The sequence below is a fragment of the Pan troglodytes genome, chromosome 7 (assembly GCF_028858775.2).
Source record: "Pan troglodytes isolate AG18354 chromosome 7, NHGRI_mPanTro3-v2.0_pri, whole genome shotgun sequence".
NCBI classification, from domain to species: Eukaryota; Metazoa; Chordata; class Mammalia; order Primates; family Hominidae; genus Pan; species Pan troglodytes.
In genome coordinates this window covers 89,227,837-89,244,615 of record NC_072405.2, presented here as the reverse complement: position 1 = coordinate 89,244,615, position 16,779 = coordinate 89,227,837, and the positions used below count along the sequence as shown (strand labels likewise).

General features: G+C 42.4%; 1 non-coding gene and 1 pseudogene across 1 annotated transcript; both read left to right on the top strand.

Moving 5' to 3' along the window:
* The first annotated feature begins 4,024 nt into the window (after positions 1-4,024).
* LOC100609225 (mitochondrial nicotinamide adenine dinucleotide transporter SLC25A51-like) lies at positions 4,025-5,060 on the top strand (annotated as a pseudogene).
* An 8,994-nt stretch (positions 5,061-14,054) lies between these two features.
* On the top strand, positions 14,055-14,244 carry LOC112204326 (U2 spliceosomal RNA). Its single transcript, XR_002937890.1, has one exon. It is a non-coding gene; the product is annotated as a U2 spliceosomal RNA (small nuclear RNA).
* Positions 14,245-16,779: the final 2,535 nt, after the last annotated feature.

Below are 16,779 nucleotides of genomic sequence, written 5' to 3'. Positions count from 1 at the left end.
GACTCCGTCTCAAAAAAAAAGATAAAGGCTCTGGAAGCCGAACTTTCTAAAACCATCTCTAGTGTTTTCTCCCTTAAAAGAAACTGACTTTTGTCCATGCAAAAGGGACTTTCCAGCAAGTGATGTCAGAGCCTGAGATGGATGCACAGAGCACCCAGATGTGGGGGTGTCGTGGCAGTTGTCAGAGGGGTTTTGGAGCCCAAGCAGGGTGGGGAAACTGTCTACCAGAGGGGTAGGGGTGGAGGCAGCATGGAGGGTCAGAGGACTGATGGGATGAGGAGATGTCCATGCTGGGGAGGAGGCAGCAGAGGTGACATGAGATTGGTTGCATGTAGAAATATTGATAAAATAGGTAAATACATTAAGGGTAGTAGAACCAGCTTGAACCCTGTGATGTCAGTGTAACCTTATGGTTTTGGGGTTTTGTTTTTTTCAGATGGGGCCTCACTATGTTGTCCAGGCTGGTCTTGAACTCCTAGGCTCAAGGAATTCTCCTGCCTCAACCTATTGAGTAGCTGGGATTACAGGCACTCACCACTGTGCCCAGCTTTTTTATGGTTTTTGATACGTAGGTAGGTAGATAGATACTTAGATACATAAATACAGATGAAAGAGATGCTTAGATACAGAAACAAGTGTGTGTGTGTGTGTGTGTGTGTGTGTGTGTGTGTGTGTTCCCTGGCTCTGTCTAGTGAAAGAGCCTAGGAGCAGTGAGCACAGCCCGATTGCAATGAGCACATCCAGCATGCAGATCTTGTTCTTAAATATCATTCTCTCCAAAAGTCAACCCAGGCTTCTTGGAGAAATGGCTATTTCCAAGGCTGAGGCAGGAAAATTATAGGATGACCTGGAAGATCTTGTTGATCCAGAAATCAAGGAAATGCTCAAAGACTGATGAGGCATGTCAAAGGGACACAGGAGCCAGTTTGAAGGGGCCCTCAGTGGCCGAGTCTGAGGCAATTTGAGTATCAAAATAAATTGTGATAACAACTTATTATAACCCATTGAATGAAACAGGAAACTGTGAGTCCATGTTGATATAAATAAATTCAAAATTTGGCAAGGAACAGGATATTTACAGTTTCAAAGTGCCTCCCCACAAAACACTTATTAACTAAATAGTGATTAACTACACATGGTCAAAGAGTAACTTTATAATGAAAAGCCTAGCACCACCTTAAATCAGGTGATCAAGTAAACAGCATAATAAATGGGATAAATCAACATTGTGTGCTCCCTGATAGGAGGCAATGAGGAAAACACAGTATTGCTTTCATAATAATCAAATAACTGTCTGTATTCTTCAAAAGTATCAAGGTTATGAAAGTCAAGGAAAGACTGTGGAAGTGTTCCAGATGGAAAGAGATGACACCTAAATCCAATGCTGGATTCCAAACTTTTTGTTTTGTTTTTAACCATTTAAAACAGTTGGCAAAACTTGACTGGGTCTGAGGATTAGATGGTAGAAATGTATCAGTGTTAGTTTCCTGCCTTGAATGAGTGGGCTATGGTGATGTGGGAGAATGTCCTTGTTTGAGAAAATGAATACTGAAGTTTTCAGCGGGGGTAAGCATTAGTTTGGCAACTCACCCTCAAATGGTCATCAAAAACAAAGAGGATTTTTTTCTGTAGTTGCAACTTTTCAGTCAACTCCTTCAAAATAAAATTTGTATTAAAAAGAAACTACCAGCCAGGGGCCATGGCTTATACCTGTAATCCCAGCATTTGGGGAGGTTGAAGTGGGAAGATCACTTGAGCTCAGGAGTTCGAGAACAGCCTGAGCAACATGGGGAGCCCTCATCTCTACAAAAAATATAAAAATTAGCTGGACATCGTGGCACGTGCCTGTAGACCCAGCTACTCAGGAGGCTGAGGTGGGAGGACAAATTGAGCCCCCGAGTTCAAAGCTGCAGTCAGCTGTCATCGCATCACTGCATTCCACCCTGGGCAACAGAGCAAGACCTTGTCTCAAAAGAAAGAAAGAGAGAAAAGGGAGAGAAAGAGGAAGGAAGGAAGGTCATCAACTAAGGTAAACTGAGGGTATCTCTGTTGCTCAAAATCTAAAGTACCTAACAATCAAGATTGAGATCTTTCCCTTGACTGGCACTCCCAAAATATTATTTAATAATATTACTCCTTTATCTCATAACCTTAACTATTATTCCATATGTCTTATTGTATCCTTTACAAAACATGGTTGACAAAATTAGGGCCCAACACTTTTATTTTTCCTTGCCCTCTTTTGAATATCTTTGCTGTCATTTATTTTCCATTTAGAATTGAAGTAGTGTAGCCATAAACATAATCATCCCCTTTGACCTGGTAATTCCATGCCTGAGAATTTTGTCCCAGAAAATAACTCAGAAGAAGACAAAAGAAATGCAAATGATCTTCATTACCACATTACTCATGCAGTCCCATAGTTTTGCCTGTACTCAAGCATAGCATTACAAGAAATAAAGCAATCCTATTACTGGCCCATCAAAAAGGCAAATGGCCCCCAGAAGATGGTGAACATATTACCTCAGTTTTCATCCAGACATTGTAGAGGGCAACTGTTGCTTTTACCTGGCCAGCATTCATTCCCCTTTCTTCTGGTGACAATACCTTGAGTTTGCTTTGAGCAATTACCCCTCTGCCATTGTACACAGGCTACAAGTGACTGTCCAAGAACCCTGACCTCCCCTGGCCAAGCCTAGCTAAACCAGAGACTGAGGCTAATTTATCCTGAGGGCCTAATGCTGGAGAATGGCCATTAGTTCCTTCCCCCTGGAGCTCTGAAACTTCTCTGTTTCTGCTCTAAGTCTAGTTCATGCATTTATTTTTAAATCCTGTGACCTACCCATATTTTTTCTTTCCTTTTTTTTTTTTTTTTTTTTTTTTTTGTGGTGGAGGAGACAGGGTCTCACTTTGTCACCCAGGCTGGAGTGCAGTGGTGTGATCATAGTTCATGGCAGCCTCAACCTCCTCGGGCTCAAGCAATCCTCCCACCTCAGCCTCCAGAGTAGCTGGGACCACAGGCACAAGCCACTGTGCCTGGCTAATTTTTTTATTTTTTGTAAAGACGGGGTCTCACTATGTTGCCCAAGCTGGTCTCAAACTCCTGGACTCAAGTGATTCTCCCACCTTGGCCTCCCAAAGTTCTGGGATTATAGGCCTGAGCCACCATGCCCAGCCCCATATTTTTTCAATGCTTAAGTTATCTGTATTTGGTTTGGTTTTTTTGTTTGTTTGTTTTTAAGACAGGGTCTCATTCTTTGTTGCCCAGACAGGAGTATGATCTTGGCTCACTGCAGCCTCAACCTGCCAAGCTCAAGTGATCCTCCCACCTCAGCCTCCTGAGTAGCTGGGACTACAGGCAGGCAACATCACGCCCAGCTAATTTTTGTATTTTTTGTAGAGACAGGGGTCTCCCTACATTGCCCAGGCTGGTCTTGAACTCCTGGGCTCAAGTGATCCCTCCACCTAGGCCTCCAAAATGCTGGGATTATAGGTGTGAGCCACCACACCCAGCCTAGTTTCTATTTTGTGAAACCATAAAACCCTCACTGTCCATCCAGATTCTTCCAAGAATACGTTTCCAAAAATTTTTTTCCTACATTTTCCCTCCTTCTTTGTCTTTTAAAAAAAATTTCCTCTTCCTTTCCTCCAGAGTACATGTTTCTTCTTGCATCACCCATAAAGTGAAAGCATCTCCAACCTGACAGAAGTAGCAGGTCCTTACCATGCTTCATGGGGGAAGCATTTGCCTTTGAGATTCTTCAGAGGAGAACAACTACCAGAAAAACAAGCCTTTCTCTTTCTGACATCGACTACCTCTCATAGCAAATTTTTATTCTACTAACAGTTCTTTTCATTCTGTCTATAAAATATCTTCTCTCACAGAAGGTGAAAAGGGAAAGAAAAAATGGGTGTGAAGGTAAAAGAAAATCTCATCTTGGAAATGGATGCCTGGAGAACGGAAATCCAGTTATCAAAACTGACTCGAGAAGAGAGAACCTAATGAACAATAACAATGGAAGAAATTGGGAACATTATCAAAAAGCTATCATCCTGCCAAACTCCAGGCTCAGATGATGTTACAGGTTTAAAAAAGTCCTTCATGAAAAAGAAAGATCTTAAGCAACATGATGGATTCAGAAGCTCATGAAAAGAGGCTGCCAATACTAATATCTTCAAAACAAGATATATCACCTCATATTACAAATGTTGGTGAAATGAAGCATTATTTGTGTGGCTGCTGTGCAGCCTTCAACAACATCACAATCACATTTCCCATTCAGAAGGTCCTCTTTTGACAACAGCTGTGTAGCATCAAAACTCGTGATGCAATACTTCAGTTGAGAAGGGTTGGGTTTCAAAACTTGTATCATGGAATCCTTCCCCCATTGATGCAGAAGACAACTACACTTGAACTTATGTTTGGTCTCTATAAGGATTTATCCTGCCTTCTCCACAAACATGTCAGTGCTCCAGAGTTTGCAGCCCGTGGTGTGGCGGCAGTGCTTTCAGGGACAACAGAAGCAATTTTCACTCCTCTGGAAAGAGTTCAGACATTGCTTCAAGACCACAAGCATCATGACACATTTACCAACACGTATCAGGCTTTCAAGGCACTGAAATGTCACAGAATTGGAGAGTATTATTGAGGCTTGGTGCCCATTCTTTTCTGGAATGGACTCAGCAATGTCTTGTTTTTCGGCCTTCGAGGTCCCATTAAGGAGCATCTGCCTACCGAAATGACTCACAGTGCTCATTTGGTCAATGATTTTATCTGTGGAGGTCTATTGGGTGCCATGTTGGGATTCTTGTTTTTTCAAATTAATGTTGTAAAAACTCACATATGGTCTCAGATTGGTGGGGAATTTCTGTCTTTCCCCCAGGTTTTCCAAAAAGTCTGGCTGGAACGGGACAGAAAACTGATAAATCTTTTCAGAGGTGCTTATCTGAATTACCATCGGTCCCTTATTTCTTGGGGCATAATCAATGCAACTTATGAGTTCTTGTTAAAGATTATATGCAAAAAAAAATCAGTTAAGTGCCATTTATCAACTGAATAGACATTCTAAGAAGAATGCAGCTTGGCCTCTTTCTTAATTGGCCAAGTACAAGTTGGTGTCATAACTCCAGGCCACAGTGAGTTATGGGCAAAGCTGTTTTCCTTAAGCATCAACAAAACAGAATAAAAGGTTCCAATAGGACAAAAAAAAAAAAAAAAAAAAAAAAAAGAAAATCCCATCTTGCCACATTTGGAAGAGAGTAAATTAGAAATAATTTAAGTGGCCAAGAGATTGGTACAAGAACATCTACTTACTCAACGAAGCCATTAAAAATAATTATTATAAGTCCGGGTGCGGTGGCTCAAGCCTGTAATCCCAGCACTTTTGGGAGGCCAAGGCGGGTGGATCACCAAAGGTCAGGAGTTTAAGACCAACCTGGCCAACATGGTGAAACCCCGTCTCTACTAAAAATACAAAAAATTAGCCAGGCATGGTGGTGGGCACCAGTAATCCCAGCTACTCAGGAGGCTGAGGCAGGAGAATCGCTTGAACCCAGGATAGAGAGGTTGCAGTGAGCCAAGATCCAGCCACTGCACTCCAGCCTGGGCAACAAGAGTGAAACTCTGTCTCAAAAAAAATTAAAAAAAAAAAATTATTATACCATATGCCAGATAATTATTACACCATAACCAAACATAACCCCAATACTTACCAAATAGAACACTTTGCTATAACAGCAAGAGTTCCCCAAGGAAAAGAAATAAATACAAGATGGAGCATGAAAAATCAGCCATAAGCAAATATGGCTGCCTTGGTGGCATACTACAAAAAACTGAAAACCTCTTATAAAAGGGTAAGAAACTTCCTCATAGAAGAAGGAGACTGCCAAGAGAGCGATTAAAGTCCATGAACAAGTGAATTCTTAAACTCTACTAGCTTTTGTTTTACATCTGCCCAGCCCAACTTTGTCCCCACTTTTTCTAGGAACAAATTCATGCAAGGTAACTGACCTGGACTGGAATCCTGGCGGAACCTTCTTCCTGCCTGCTGTGATGGTCTAGGGATGAGCTTGTGACTCAACTAGGGAGATGTTTCTTCTGGAGCCAATAAGAAATCCTGTTCCCTCTTTGATCTTAAGCTATACTCAGGTAACCTCAGCTTGGTCAGCAGCCATCTCACTTTATGGAGGAGCCTGAGAGAATGATCAGGGATAAGCCAATCCTAGGATGCAGGAGCCGTCCCCAAGTGTCTGCAGCTGCCCTCAGTCTCTCAGCACAGCAGTTCTGTGATACCTTCCATCAAAGCCTCATTTCTCCTTAAATTGGATGAGATTCTGCCACAGGTGAGAGTCCCACCTGACACCATCATCCACCTAAACAGTGGCCAAATGTATCTCTGGAATCACTGTCATATCCAGAGTGTTTGCATGACTTTTGGTACCCAGTAATTTCAACCTCGGTGGAGGTCTAAAGTGACTCATGTGCATAGCTAAATCCCTTAGCTAAGCACAGCTAAGACACAACTAAGACATATGCAAGCAAAAATCCAAGGAGCTATCCGGGGCCACACCTAGAAATTCTCTTATAAATTAACCCCTTTTTCTCTCTTTGGGCCGTGCAAAACCACAATATCTTCAGAATCTTGCCTACACAAATGACCTTTATACTATCATACAGAAATCATTTATTGTGTTTAAAAAATAATGTATTGGCCAAGCGCAGTGGCTCACACCTGTAATCCCAGCACTTTGGGAGGCCGAGGTGGGCGGTTCACTTGAGCCTAGGAGTTCAAGACCAGCCTGGCCAACATGGCGAAATCCCATCTCCAATAAAAATACTAAAAATTAGCTGGGCATGGTGGTGCATGTCTGTAGTCCCAGCTACTTGGGAGGATGAGGGAGGAGGATTGCTTAAGGCAGGAGGGCTGCAGTGAGCCCTGATCATGCGACTGCACTCCAGCCTGGGTGGCAGAGTGAGACCCTGTCTCAAAAATAATAATAATAATGCACTAAAGAAAAAAGCCTCAAAATTAATTGGCGTCTATCTCCAGCACAGCTGTCTCTCTCTTTTTTTTTTTTTTTTTTTTTTTTGCCTGGTCTGGAGTTGTCATTTTGTATAGCAAGGGCCATACCTAAATGGCCCTTATGGACACAAAAGCCAAGGTCAATAAAGAGTGAGGAAGGTAGGCTGATAATTTGAAAAGAGAGTAAAAATAACTTCTGACTGCTTCAAGCCTTTAACTGTGGGATTAGGCCAAGTTTACTTAAACCTCAGGGGCAATGTTTAAAATAAGATTCACTGTGTGTGTTTTAAGTTGCAACTGTCAAAAATTATTTACTTAATTCAAATTTGCTATTGAAAGTTATGAGAGGACAAGCAATTGTGACAGCTATCTGGAGCGCCATAGGTTATCCTAAGATTTTATATTGTCTGAACTTTTTTTTTTTTTAATGAGACAGGTTCTTGCTCTGTCACCCAGGCTGGAGCGCAGTGGCATGATCTCAGCTCACTGCAACCTCCACTTCCCGGGTTCGAGCAATTCTGCCTCAGCCTCCCAAGTAGCTGGGAATATAGGCACGCACCACCACGCCTGGCTAATTTTTTTTATTTTTAGTAGACACGGGGTTTCACCATATTAGTCAGGCTGGTCTCGAATGCCTGACCTCAGGTGATCTGCCCACCTTGGCCTCCCAAAGTGCTGGGATTACAGGCATGGGCCACCCGCCCGGCCATACTGTCTGAACATAAGTTTAATGCAAGGTGGGAAATGAAAGGGAAAATAAAACAGAGGAAAAGCCCATTTAGAATGAGTAATAATAGATGAACTTTACGAATTATCACTAGCTCTGATAATAGGCATATTTTATGACTTTCTAGAACATTCAAAAATGTTTTATAGACATATGGATGTATATGTGTGTATGTGTATAGACAGAGAGTTAATTTTATGTGTCAACTTCACTGTACCACATCCTCAGTTGTTTGTTCAAACATCAGTCTGGATGTTTCTATGAAGGTGTTCTTTAGAAGTTATTAACTTTTAAATCAGTCAATTTGAACAAAGCAGATTACCCTCCATTATATGGGTGGGCCCCATCTAATCAGTTTAAAGCCTTAAGAGCAAAACACTGAGGTCCCCTAAGGAGAAGGAATTCTGCCTTCAGACTCGAGCTGCAACATCAACTCTTGCTGGAATTTCCAGCCTGCTGCCCTGCCCTGCATATTTTAGACTTGCCAGCCCCCACAATTGCGTGAGCCAATTCCTTAAAATACCTCCCCACTGCCCTCTGCCTCTCTCTATATATATCCTATTGGTTCCGTTTCTGTGGAGAACCCTGACTAATCTAATAGATGTGTGTGTGTTTGTATGTGTGGCACAAATTTGTATTCCAAAGGTGTAAAGTCAGGCTCTGGAGTAGAATACTTTGACATACTCTATATGAAACTAGGAAACTATGGAAAGACAAAATAATACAGGACAGAGGTTAGAACTTTACGTGTAATTTTGGCTGGGAGCGGTGGCTGACGCCTGCAAACCTCGGAACTTTGGGAGGCCGAGGCCGGTGGATCACTTGAACCCAAGAGTTCCAGACCAACCTGGCCAACATGGAGAAACCCCATCTCTACAAAATATACAAAACTTAGCCAGGTGTGGTAGTGCATGCCTGTAATCCCAGCTACTAGGGAAGCTGAGGTGGGAGGATCCCTTGAACCCAGGAGGCAAAGGTTGCAGTGAGCTGAGATCGCGCCACTGAACTCCATCCTGGGCAACAGAGCAAGACTCTGTCTACTAAAAAAAAAAAAGAAAAAAGCACTTTACATCTCATTGTATTTGAATCCTTCACTTCAGTTGAATTAATAACACAACGCAGGGATTTGTTTTAGTAGTATAGTTCCAATAGTTCCAAGTGATTTGCTTCAGTTTCTCTAGAATTAAAGCCACTTCTGTTCTTAAAGGGAAACATCGATTTTAGATTTTGCTTCTTGTTAAAGGAGCTTACACTTGATGATTTTCACAGCAAAGTGGTACTTATTTGGGGTATAAGCAGGGCTTCTCAAACTTTAGTGTGCATACAGATCACCTGGGGATCCTCTTAAAATGTAGATTCTAACCTCTTGGGTCTGGGGTGAGGCCAGGAGTCTGCATTTTTAACAAGCTCCCAGGTGGTGCCAGTGCTGTTGGTCTGAGGCCCATACCTTGAAAAAATAGAGAACTAGAGCAGCGGTTCTCCAGCTGGAGTGGGCATCGGAATCATCTGCAGGGCTTTTGTTCAATAGCTGACTGCTGGGTCCCACCCCAGAGTTTCTGATTCCCAGGTGCTGCCAATGCTGCTGGTCTGGGGATAATACTTAAGAAACACAAGCTAGTCATGTTTCCCTTATCATGAGAATCACACTTTTAAAACTACAAATTCCCATGCTCCTTTCTTCAGGAGTCTGATTCAGTAAATTTAGGGCAAACCCAGGAATCTATGTTCTTAACAAGCATCCTAGATTGCTCGTTGAAAGGTGAAATCCTGAGCCAAAGTGTTGTCTTAATCCTGATGGTCTTCAAAATGTGTCAATACAGAAGTGTGAACCCCACTGGACCCCCTAAATCCCACCTCTGGATGTAGGGGATAGTATCTATTAATACATATTTTAACATGTGATTCTGACATATCAACAAGCTGAGAGCCACTGAACTGGAGCCACAGCCCCCAATTCTGACTGCATATTAGAGATTTTTTTAAGCCCTCATTCCCTTGAGTATCACCTGCCCCAGGTTCTCATTGAATTAGCCTGGGGTGGGATCCTGGTTGGTTTTTTTTTTTTTTTTTTTTAATACTCCCAGTAGATTTAAGGTTCAGTGACGGCTGAGAACACTGAATTGGAGCTTCAGCCTCTGGTCAGCTTCAGGACAAATTAGCCCCTTCTTCCGGGAGGGCTCCTTCTCTCCTAAAACCCAGAGCAGACTGAGCAAAGCAGCCCATCCACTCCTCCTCCCCTCTTGTGCACACCCTGGACACACTTGGTCTTCTAGGGGAGGACACTTCTCTGTGAAGAAGCACCCCTAAACGCTGTCTGACCATAGCATTTCAAAGTAAGTGAAAAAGGTAACCTCCTCCATTTCAAAGTCAGGCCAAAACTCATTCATTTACAATATCTATTACGCTCCTATTATGATCCAAGCACCCAACTACAGGTTGGAAATATAACTAACAAGTCCCTGTTTTTAAGGAGCTGACAATCTGGTAAAAGATTTAAGCACAGGCCAGGTGTGGTGGCTCACGCCTGTAATCCCAGCACTTTGGGAGGCCAAGGTGGGCGGATCACGAGGGCAGGAGTTCAAGACCAGTCTGACCAATACGGTGAAACCCCATCTCTACTAAAAATACAAAAATTAGCCGGGCGTGGTGACATGCACCTGTAATCCCAACTACTCAGGAGGTTGAGGCAGGAGAATTGCTTGAACCCGGGAGGTGGAGGTTGCAGTGAACCGAGATTGCGCCATTGCACTCCAGTCTGGGTGACAGAGCGAGACTCCGTCTCAAAAAAAAAATTCAAGAAAATAATACTCCCTTGGCTCACATCAACATTCCTATTTCCTGAAATTTAGGTGACGGAAGGGGGCACTCTAAACTTCCCTTCAGCATTAGGGAGATGACAACAGGTGTGTGACCTACTCTGCCTTCTTCCAGGTTCTTCCAACCCACCACACCGGGAAGTAACTGTGTCATTTAATAACCCTGCTGACCAGATGTGTCCTTTGATTGCTATTCCAATGGAGATATATCTCCATTATAGAGATAGTTAGATGGGTAAACAGATAGATAGATAGATAGATAGATAGATAGATAGATAGATAGATAGATCGATATACACATGCAGCAGGACAGGAAGTTGATTCTAATTTGACAAAGGCAGTTCTGTTTTTGCCATAAACTGAAATACCCACAGGAAGAACTGTTGCTGTATCCCAGAACATACGCTACCCTGGTGATAAGTCCAGAAATGGCACAATTCACCAAGCGGCCTGACACTCTCTGAGCCAAAGTTTCCTCCCTGCTGCTTCTCTCTAAGCCACCTTTTCATCATAGGCATAAGTCAGGGAATAACAGCATCTTGTTGGTGCGGGAACGGCCAAACTGAACTCATGAGCAATTGCTCACATAGTGAAAGCGTCTTGGGTTCCTGATACCAGAAGTCATCAATCAGCCATCTGTTTGGTCATTTTTGGTTAAAAGTACATAAAATATTTCCCAGTGCTTCTCATCATCCCTCTTAATAGAAATGTTTCTACTGATTACCCACAGCCATGTCGTCAAACGAACCACAGTTGGCTGTTAACATCTGGAGGGGAGGGTGTTGGCGAGCAGAGTTTTAATTTACTTAAGAGTTTTCTTTAATGAATCTCATTTTGGCAGGAGGAAGTCAGGAGCAGGCATTATAACACCATCTAATCTGCCACAAGCTGTTTTTCCCTTTCCTCAATCAATCCATTTATTCCTTTCAACATCCCCAAAGGGTCAAGACCCTGTAGCTAGAAAAAATCATATATTATGTGGCTCGCTTTTCTTTCAGTGAAAAATGTTTCCCATTGCTTTCTCTTAATTTACAGTTTTCCCCCTCTGAACTGAACAGTTTGTGACTAGCTGAAGGGTCTAGCTCAGCTGTAACATTTAATACACACAGTCTTAAGGCTTTGCTGCGAAGCAAATTAATTTTCTAGGAAAATTGACAAGATTAACAAGTCTCCACTAAAGTCAGTTTCCAATGAGCAAAGCAGAACTCTGTTAGATGACCCCTCAACTTCTTCAGCTTATTTCCGGGTTGGATGAATTTGATTTTATTTGTGGGAAACTTTTCTTTTATGAAATGAGATTTCCTCTTGTACAAGAATAAAGTCAATGGTGTGAGTGGAGATATCGCTCAGCTGCTTGCCTGCTATAAAACCTGGACAAGTTACCTAAGCTCTGTAAGCCTCAGCGCCTCACCAGTAAAATAAAGCCAGGATAGCACTGACATCGCGGGCTTATACTGAGCATTAAATGACAGCGGCTGGACATGGGGCTAAGTGTCCTGCTTGGCTTGGCCCTAGACTAAACATTCAGTAAATGGTTGCTGCTAATATTTTACTGCTGTTATTTTTGGGTCTAATAAGGTAGGGTTTGGATGAAGTGACATACAGGCAACTATTTATTTACTTTTCTTTTGATTAATATTTGTATCTTAAGTTGTCAGATCACAGCTCTCTGCTGGTACATATGCTCTTTTCAGCAGCTAGATCTTTGGGTGAATTTGTAAGGTGGTTCAGAGAGGCACAGGCTTGCTTTGCCAACGTGAGAAAGAACGCTGTTTCTCAGGGAGATGTAGCAGTTCACGCATAAGGAGCACTCCATTGTACTTTACCTCAAAGTGGAAAAATTTTTCTTTACTCCTTTGAATAGAAGCAAAATAACAGTGTTGAAGCTTTAAAATATTGTAGAAAAAAATGCCATCCTTTAATTATTTAACGATGACCCTTAAATGAAGAAAGGGGAAGATGGCCAAAAAGTGTGACGTTCCGAGTGTGAGTTCCGTTTCTGTTACCAATTGGTAAACTTGAGCAAGATTGTTTCCTAGTCAATAAAGTGAGGAATAATAATATTCAATTGGACTTTACCATTTTGGGGTAAAAAAATGAGTTACTTCATTTGAAAGAGTTTTATACATTTTTAAGTTATAATATTTGAAAGAAATGTAATAGTAACAAAAGTAATTTGCCATTGACTATCCAAAGAAGAAATTCTATTTTGCATGTTGACAATGTTCCCAATTTTTACACAATTTTTCAAGAGGAAAATGGATGGTTCTACTGCACAAACTGTGATGTCCAGGGTTGCCTTAGCTATCAAGCCAAGCAGATGGAGAAGAATTAAGGATTCTCAAAGCCAGGGTCACAAGCATGTGTCACCAGGAAATTCTGTGCTGCTGCCTAAAGACAGAGGCAAAGATGATAAACTAGAGGGGAGAGAAAGGGGCAGCCAATCCTCTAAGGCGTCTTCAAGTGTCAGAGAGTCTAAGGTGAGGGTAAACTGTAAATAACATTTCCTGGGTAGCACAGCTGAATTTGTGGGTTTGTGGCAGGGTATTAAAATGAAAGCCTCACACAATTCAACTTCAGTTTGATCATAACAAAAAAGTTTCTATTTTTTGTACCATTTGCAATCACACAGATATCTTTGCTTTCATAACAGTTTTTCTATTATTTCTTCCTTTCCAACATCCTTCACCCCTTATAAAATCTACCTTGGGAGAGTTTGTTGGCTTTCTTAAAGTCATTTCATAGACAAGGTAAATATAGTTTAGCAAAACACTTCACACCTCTCTCACAAAAAGAAAACTACTTTATTTAAAAAAAAAAGGAAAATCGGTCCCATGATGAAGTCTAGAAGTTATACCGGCTTTTTAATTAAACATTTTGGTTTTCTTCCTCACAAAATTAATACTTTATATATTCAATTTAACTGCTAAAGAAAATATACACTGATCCATACTGCCAGATAAAAGTAGTCCACATGGACAAATGACAGAGCGTAAGGCCAACAGTCACTCAGAAAGATCAATAGGCGTATATTGTCACAGGTTTGCAGACATGCTCCAGGCCTCGATGAACCAAACCAGCTGAATTATTATCTGACTCACTGTCCCCATGCCTCCCGAGCCTATCTATACATATAAGGTCACATTAATATTAATTCCAAATGACAGTAGCTCCTAGCACCTCCAGTGTAACACCAGGACCTTAGCCACTCTTCCCAAATCTCCCTTGGTCATTTCTGGGAGTCTCCAGAGTGATGTCTCAGGCATGTCCTGTAACAAATCCACCCATGTTTGCCTGCTTCTGCTGTCACTGCTGGCTATCCACTAGGACTTCATACTAGACTGCGGGCCCAGATGGAGAACAGGCACATGCTATCTCCTTCTACTGTTCTTGGCCCTTCTATCCTCCTATTTCCTCAACAAAAGAAGCAACAGAAACTAACAAAAAACTCTCTCCTCCTTAAGTTGAAAAAAAAAGGCTCATTGCTTTTTGGCCTTTTGGCCTTTGGCTAAGATCAAGTATAGTATCTATTCTTATCAGTTAATATCTGATATGTCCTCTATCTGAGCACAATATACTAAGTGGATTTCTGCAGCAGGGAGATGGAATAGGGAGCTTGCTCTGTCCACCTGACTCATCAACCTGGTGTTGCAGTACCTCCAGAAACGGTGCACTCCTCCCCCCCCAAAAAAAAGCAGGACTAGAATATGGAATATATCAGTCAAGATAGGCCAAGTTATGCAGCAGAAACAATTGGAAATAATAGCAGTGAAGCACAGCAAAAGATTTATTTCTTGTGTCTGCTATGCGTGTGATGCAGGTGTGAGGGACTCTCTGCCCATCTGAGTCATCCAGGAAGCCCAGCTGACAGAGGCTCCATCTCTAAATGCTCCATGGTGGGCTGGGCGCGGTGGCTCACCCCTGTAATCCCAGCACTTTGGGAGGCCGAGGCGGGCACATCACTTAAGGTCAGGAGTTCGAGACCAGTCTGGCCAACATAATGAAACCTTGTCTCTATTAAAAATACAAAAATTAGCCGGGCATGGTGGCGCACGCATGTAGTCCCAGCTACTCGGGAGGCTGAGGCAGGAGAATCGCTTGAACCCAGGAGGCAGAGGTTGCAGTGAGCCAAGATTATGCCACTGCACTCCAGCCTGGGTGACACAGCAAGACTCCGTCTTAAAAAAGTAAATGCTTCATGGCTTCTGTGGCCAGGCTCCTAACTGAAGGCTGCTTACATGTGACACAAATTACTTATGAACACATTTCATCAGCCAGCCTTAAGGGGACAAAAAGTACAATCCTCCCACATGCTTGGAAGGAGAGACTCAGAACGTTTGTGAATAGTGCTGAGGATCACCAAAGGCACCCATTCCAATTGACGTTCACCCCCCGTGAGGAGTGCACACAGCAAACTCTGAACCAGAGTCTGAGTTCAGCTGCAGCTCTTGCTATACTTAGGAGATGGTAAAATCACTGACTTTGGAAATTGAATCTGTCATCCTAATTTTGTAGGTACCTGCTTTGTAGGCCTTACATAACCTTGTGGGACTAGGGAACCCACACATAACTGAGAAGAGATATGCTGCCATATTCAAAATTTCATTTCCAAGACCCAAAGAGTACACATACCTTGGAATTTGATCCAGAAAAATAAAAAAGAAGAAGAAGTATTTTTTACTTTCTACTATGTGTAGTGAAACAGCCACACCTACATTTAGGAGTTGTCACAGTTCCTGAGCACCTGAGATGACATTACCACACAGTCTTTAATTCTGTTGCCTCTTATCCTCACACCTGCTCTGTTAGAAAGATACCTCCATTTGCGAATGAGAATTAGGGTGATGAATAATTTGCTCCTGTTTGCCATTCCCCGTATTTTTCAGTTTGGCCTTACTGGCATATTGACCTTACTGACATATTTTGTTCTTCAGTGGGCCCTATTGTCTTTCTTCTTTTCTTTCTCCTTTGGTCTCCCTGTAGTGTTGTTTGTTTGTTGTTCAGAGAACACATTTTGCAGCCAACCCTAAACCTCTGTCCTGACTGGCTTTTTCTTCCCAGGCCTCAAGCATCTCCTGTCTGGCTCCACCTACCTTCATCCTGATACTGCAGGCAGGTGTCTCCTTGACACCAGCTCCGGAGCCCATGAACTGTTCTGCCCAAGATCCACCAGGCTCCTTTGTGCCAGCAGACCCAGGTGTGAATGCAGGTTAAATCCCTTACAAAGTGTACAATGTTGAGGTTGTATATCCTCAGCCTGACACAGGAATATTAGGGTCATAGGAAGGATACCTTGCCCTGGCCTGCAGGGAGGGCTAGTGTCAGGATGAGAGGAGAGTAAGAATGTAAAAGAACTTCTGCAAATCAGAAGGCATCAAACAACGACCAATGTTAGTTTACTTCCCTTGCCTCCCATGATGTCCCTAGGCACCTCTCCCTCTGAACCCTCACAGCATCCTTTTTCCAATCTAGCCCTTATCCTCCTGTGCTGAAATTGCCCCTTGACTTGTAAATCTTAAGGCACTTGTGAGTGTCTTAGGGCCATGGGCTCTGTCTAATTGCACTCGATGCATCCAGTAGGCCCTCAATGAATGATTGCTGAATGAATGAACCCAAGACCCTCTCCAAACTCCCAGCCCAAAGGGCTAAAGTTAAAAGAAGCTAGTTAAACCCTTTTGGGGGTCTTAATAACAATAGGGCAAGTACGTTCATGTAAATTGGTAAATGAAACCTTTCTGAGAAATGTTTATAATCTTTTAAATGTATAACTTGCAATACTCATTGTTTGTAGGGATTCTATTCAATAGTCTGAAGAGAGAGAAAGAACTAGAATTCAGAATGTGTCCGGGCCCCTAACTTTCCAGGTTCCCCTTTTATCCAAAATAAAATATCCACCCGGAACCCTGATTTCAGGTGTAAAAGATGCCTATCTGAGGAGTTAGTCACTTGGCATGCTGAAACTTCAGATACTCCAGCGTTCAAGACTTGGGTGTCTCGTAGGAGTCCCAAATTAGCCTGTTGCTAAGTACAGACATATACAAAACTCCCCTTTACATAACGGAGCATTAACGCCTACTTTATCTCCTACCTCATCATCTGTCACAGTCAAAAAATGGCATCACAAATTCAAATTCCAAGGAAATTAAAAAAAAAAAACATACATTGCATAGGAATCCCCTTTGAAAGTATGACCTGAAGAAAACTCCTTTCAGCT